This window comes from Leptonychotes weddellii, chromosome 5 (genome assembly GCF_054177405.1).
Source record: "Leptonychotes weddellii isolate Sample4059 chromosome 5, ASM5417740v2, whole genome shotgun sequence".
Classification (NCBI taxonomy): Eukaryota; Metazoa; Chordata; class Mammalia; order Carnivora; family Phocidae; genus Leptonychotes; species Leptonychotes weddellii.
In genome coordinates this window covers 153,303,707-153,308,658 of record NC_138373.1, presented here as the reverse complement: position 1 = coordinate 153,308,658, position 4,952 = coordinate 153,303,707, and the positions used below count along the sequence as shown (strand labels likewise).

At 55.5% G+C, this 4,952-nt stretch overlaps 1 long non-coding RNA gene across 1 annotated transcript in view; it reads left to right on the top strand.

Moving 5' to 3' along the window:
- Positions 1 to 4,952, top strand: part of LOC145721388 (uncharacterized) — a 185,703-nt gene that overhangs the window by 33,185 nt on the left and 147,566 nt on the right. The window lies entirely within an intron of this gene.

The following is a 4,952-nucleotide window of genomic DNA, read 5'->3' as shown; positions in this document are numbered from 1 at the left end:
GCACCTGAGGAATGGTGGGGCCCTTTACCGTGAGGGGAAGACTGAGGAGGAGCAGGTTTGGGGGAGACCAGGAGCCTCTGGGCAGGTTAAGGTGAAATGCCTGAGAGACCTCCCAGTGAGGTGCCAGGTAAGCGTCAGGAGCCCGGGGAGCGGATGGGGCCAGAGACACACAGGGCAGGTTGCCAGCGTATAGACGGTACCCAGGGCTGCCTGCTCCGTGCCTGGTGTTATTCGAAGGATTTCGTGTGTTGTAACTCATTGGCTCCTCACCTCAGGTGTGAGGGCGGGACTGGGCCTGGCTGGACGCTTGCAGAAGAAGGTGTGGAATCATGCAAGAGGGGCAACTTGTCCCCAAGAGTGTTGGTGAGGCCTTCCTGGCAGAGGTGACAGCTGACTGGGGCCTGGAGGGATGACTAGGAGTTTGTGAGGCAGAGAAGAGAGGGAAGGGAGGCTGGGCTTGCCCAAGCATGGACAAAGGCCTGGTGATGTTACGGAGTCTGAACGTCAGTACTGAGACCCACACTTCCAGTGTCCTTGGGCAGATGGGGAAACTGACGCCCAAAGCAAGGAGGGCTGCAGTGAGTCATCGGTAGGCTGGGCCCAGGACTCCAGTCCCGGCTTTGGGTGCCTCCCCTTGCTCTGGTCTCACCCCTGAGGCTCGCACTTGGGGCCTCAGCAAGGCTCTTAGGTAGGATTTCAAGGTAATTTGAGCTCAGTCTAGCAGCTTCTGAGAGTACCGGGATTGGGGGTGTGGCCCAGTTCTGCCACAGACCTGGGTCAAAGCAGTTCTGGCCTCAGACCCCAGCAGGACAGCCATGCTCTTCAGCCCTGACTGGCCTGGCCCTGCTGACTTCCAGCCCCATCTCCTGCCTCTACCTACCTCTCTCTCTCTGCCCCCCAGTCAGCTTTTCTAATGGTAGAATTAGAAGTCTGTGAGGAAGGTGATGGCACTGATGAAGAAGAAGGCGCTCAGAGAGGGATGTGGTTTGCAAGAGGGCACACAGCAAGTTAGAGACAGGCCCAGGATGAGGGCGCTTCCTTGTGAGCTCAGGTTTTTGTGAACAGCTCATGGTCCAGGTAGGAGTAGGACCCTTCCTGAGTGAAGGGCCACCCAGCTTCGATGCGATTTCAGGGAGATAGGAAACATGGAGATGCAAGATCCCTACGTCTGAATCTCATTTTGCTGTGTGACCTTGGATAGCTCCTTTCCCTCTCAGGGCCTCTCTCCCATCCATTCCAGGAGGGCCTAGAGGTGCTAACTTGTAAGGTCCTTGTTGTCCAAAGCCTCTGACCCTGGCACCCAGGAGGAGAGGACATGCTATGAGGGAGGGAGAAAGACACTGGTCCAGGGTTGGATGGGGACCAAGGAAGAGGTTGGGAGGAGCGTGGGGAGAAGAAGTAGTATGGCCTCGAGGAAGTCACGTGCCCTCTCTGAACCTCAGTGAACACATTTTCCTAGTGGGAGTCACCGTGAAGGTTCTGGCACTCCGTGTGGGACAAAGATCAGTCTTTTCCTCAACCAAGCCAGCAGCTGGGCCTGGCCTCCTTGCTGCTGGTCATGGTGGTTTGGAGAGTCCACGGGAAGATGTCAGACCAGGCCTTGGTCTGGCTGCTCTGGCTGGCTAGGTGGAAGGTGGGGGTGTACTTCCCGTGTGGATGGGCCTAGGCAGCACCAGCACCTTGGCCAGGAGATGACTGACATGGCAGAAGAGCTTGGGCTTAGGAGCCACTAGGTCTGGGCTGGAAACTCAGCTCTGCTACTTAGTAGCCGTGAGATCTTGGGCAAGTCAGCTAAGAGTTTGCTGAGCCTCAGTGTCCTCCTCTGCAAAATGGGACACACATCGTAGGTGCCGTGAGGCTGACATGACAGGAGAGCAGTGAGGAATGGTGCCCCCGGCTTGGGCTCAGAGAACTGGCTGAGATTCCTCCTTCCTCTGCTTTCTCTGCAGCCCACATGGGACCAGCTAGAGTCGGCCTGGAATCCAAGCCGGAGCGGACGCCCCCCACCCAGCTTGGAGACACCTGCAGCCTCGGAGCTGGGGGAGGCCGAGCACAGTGCACCTCAGGGCCCCAGCTGTCACTGCAGGGAAGCAGTGGCTCACAGCCAGAGGCCCCTGCTCTACCACGTCCAGGCATCAGCTCGTGGGGTCGGGAGGGTTTGCTGAAGAAGCTGATGAGAGCACAGGAAGGGTTGGCCACGGGCCGGGGACCGGGGACACCCACCTTCAAACCTGTTTCTGATTTCCTCTGCCGCTCACCCCTATCTCTGGCTGGCAGCTTGCCCGGATTAGCAGCTGACGTCAGGAGCCGCTAGCTGGGCCGGCCTGGCACAGCCTCGGGGAGGTGTGTGAGGGCCGGCTGGGAGCTGGGTAGTCAAGGAAGGAGGCACGTATCCAGCTTTGGAAGTTTGTCCTCCAGAGATGTAGGAGGGAGAGGGGCATTGCGTTAGGCACTCACACGTGATCAGTGTAACACGTTCACCTTGTACGGAGAGAGAAATCACTCCGGGAGGTGGAGTAACTCACTTCAGGCTGCACAGCTGGTCTGAGCCTGGCTGCATCCCACACCATCCAGCTGCTAGGACTGTGGGGGGCCCATCTCTGTGCAGCACCTTCTACACCATGACCTCAGTGCATCAGCCAAGTGCTGAGCACCTACCCCATCCCCGGAGCCTGGCAAGCTGGTGTCCCATTCTAAGATAAAAAAAAAACCCCAGAAGCCCAGACTTGCCCAAATCACAGCTTAAATTGGTGATGGAGGCAAGGTTTGAACCTAGGATGAACTCCAAAGCCTGTGTTCTTACCTGCCACAGCCTCGACAAAGATCTTGTAGCTTTGACATATTTTGAGCCCGAATCCCCTAGGTTCCCATGGCTGCACAAAATTCTGCTTTGGGTGGGAGCATCTGTATGCAGAGTAGAAAATGCAGTGGGTTAGAGCAGGTCACCTCCACGGAGAAACAGACCTCAAGTTGACAAATTTCAGGGAAGGACCTTATAGGCCCAGTTTAGTCACATGTTCACTCCTTGACCAATCAACAGGGCCTAGGGCTAGTAACCATGTAGCAGCTGGCTGGAGACCCCGGGGGGCTTAGAGGGTGGGGTAGGGCCAACACAAAGCCTTTGCCTAAAGATTCGACCACAGGGCCAAAGGCTCTGTTCAAGTAACCTCTGCTTTCCCTGGCTCCTTGGGGTCCTAGTCCCAACCTCAGTGACAAGAGGGTGTTGTTGTGTCAAGGTTCCACTCACGCTGGGTCCTCTCATAACTGCTCTCCTGGTGCCTCACCTCTCTGGCCAGAGGGATAGGCCGTGTTTGCCCGGGGAACTGAGGCATGTGGACGGAGGTCACAAGCCACCTGGAGGACTCAGCTCTGAGCCCAACTTGTGTGTGAGCCTTAAGGGCAAGTCATATCCATTCACTCTTTAGGTCTCAGCTTAAATGCCGCCTGCAGACAGGTCTTCCCTGACCCCTCCGCTTGTCTCTCTCCCAGTTCCCCCGTCTTTTCAGTCACATGACAGTACAATCCATCATTCTCTATTTTTGTCTGCGGAATGTTTGTCTTTCCTAGCAGATTGGGAGGGCAGGAGGCACGGCTGACACAGAATAGACAATAAATATTTGCTGAATGAAGCTTCTCTAAACTTTGGTTTCCCCATCGTACAATGGGGTTAACATCTCCCCTCCACCCCAGTGAAATTCAAGTCAGATAATATCTCAAAGCACACAGCCCAGGCTGAGGATGCAGAAGGTACTCAAGATCCTGGGAGCTCGAATGAGCGGCAGGCTGGGCTGGAAGACCTCTGTAAACTGTGGGGAGGTGGGAAGACCCAAGGGTGCAGCTGGTTAGAAGAGAATATGTGGCACTGCCCTGACCCCAGGGCCAAGAACAGTCCGCCTGCCTTTACCGTCAGGGAATTTGAACTTGAAAATTTGAAACCCACTCTGGGTTTGAATTTCAGCTCTGCTGCTGTTATTTGGGGCATATCACTTTGCTTTTCTGAGCCTGTTTATTTGTAAAATAGCCTTAAAATTTTTTAAAAAAAATCTTTAAGTAGGCTCCACACCCAAAGTGGGGCTTCAACTCACAACCCTGAGATCAAGAATCACATGCTCCACCGACGGAGCCAGCCTGGTACTCTGTAAAATGACCATTTTTAAAAGCCCACTTTGCCAGCCCGTGTGCAAACTCTAAATGAGTGCTTTTCCCCTTTGAAACAAAATTAGGGACAGTTCCTGGTCCCTCAAGCCACAGGGACCCTGAGCACTGAGGACATGTGGCATGGGGAGGCAGGACAGGACAGGCTTGGTTGTCAACAGGGCTGCTGGCCCCACCAGCTCCGCACACCGAGGGAGCAGAGGGAGAAGGAGGAAGACACGGTGCGGGTGGGGGAGGAGGCGGCGGATCTGCAGCCTGCGCTCTGCCAAGGCTGGTGCACCCTATTCTGCCCCCACCTCCGATGAAAGCCCCCGGGGTCCCCGGGCCAGCCCTGAGCAGGGGACCTGGGGGCGCCCTGCAGGTGGCTGCATCCTTGTGCGTAAACGTATCTTCTAATTGTGGGGGAGTTTCCTGGCCACAGACAGAAAACTCAGCCAAAGGAGAAAAGGAAAAGCCCGGGATTCCCACCCCCAGGACCCCACTCTTAGTCTTTGTACTTTCTCCTTTTTGCATAGTTGCCGTCCAGGGTCCCCTGTTTGGGAACTCTTTTCCTGAGCAGTTCCCGGTCTTTCTAGCCTTTGTACCGCACTTTTCCGTGTTCCAACTACTTTGGATCTGACATCTGTCCTTCCTCAATACACTGTGAGGTAAGCAGGCAGAATTACTCCCAGCAGACGGATAAGGAAACTGAGGCACAGAGTAGCCAAGACTACCCAGCTGGTGATGCAGGGGTGCTTGGGACACACACAGAGGAAACGTGGGAAGAGGGGAGGAGGACAAAAAAGACAGTCCCACAA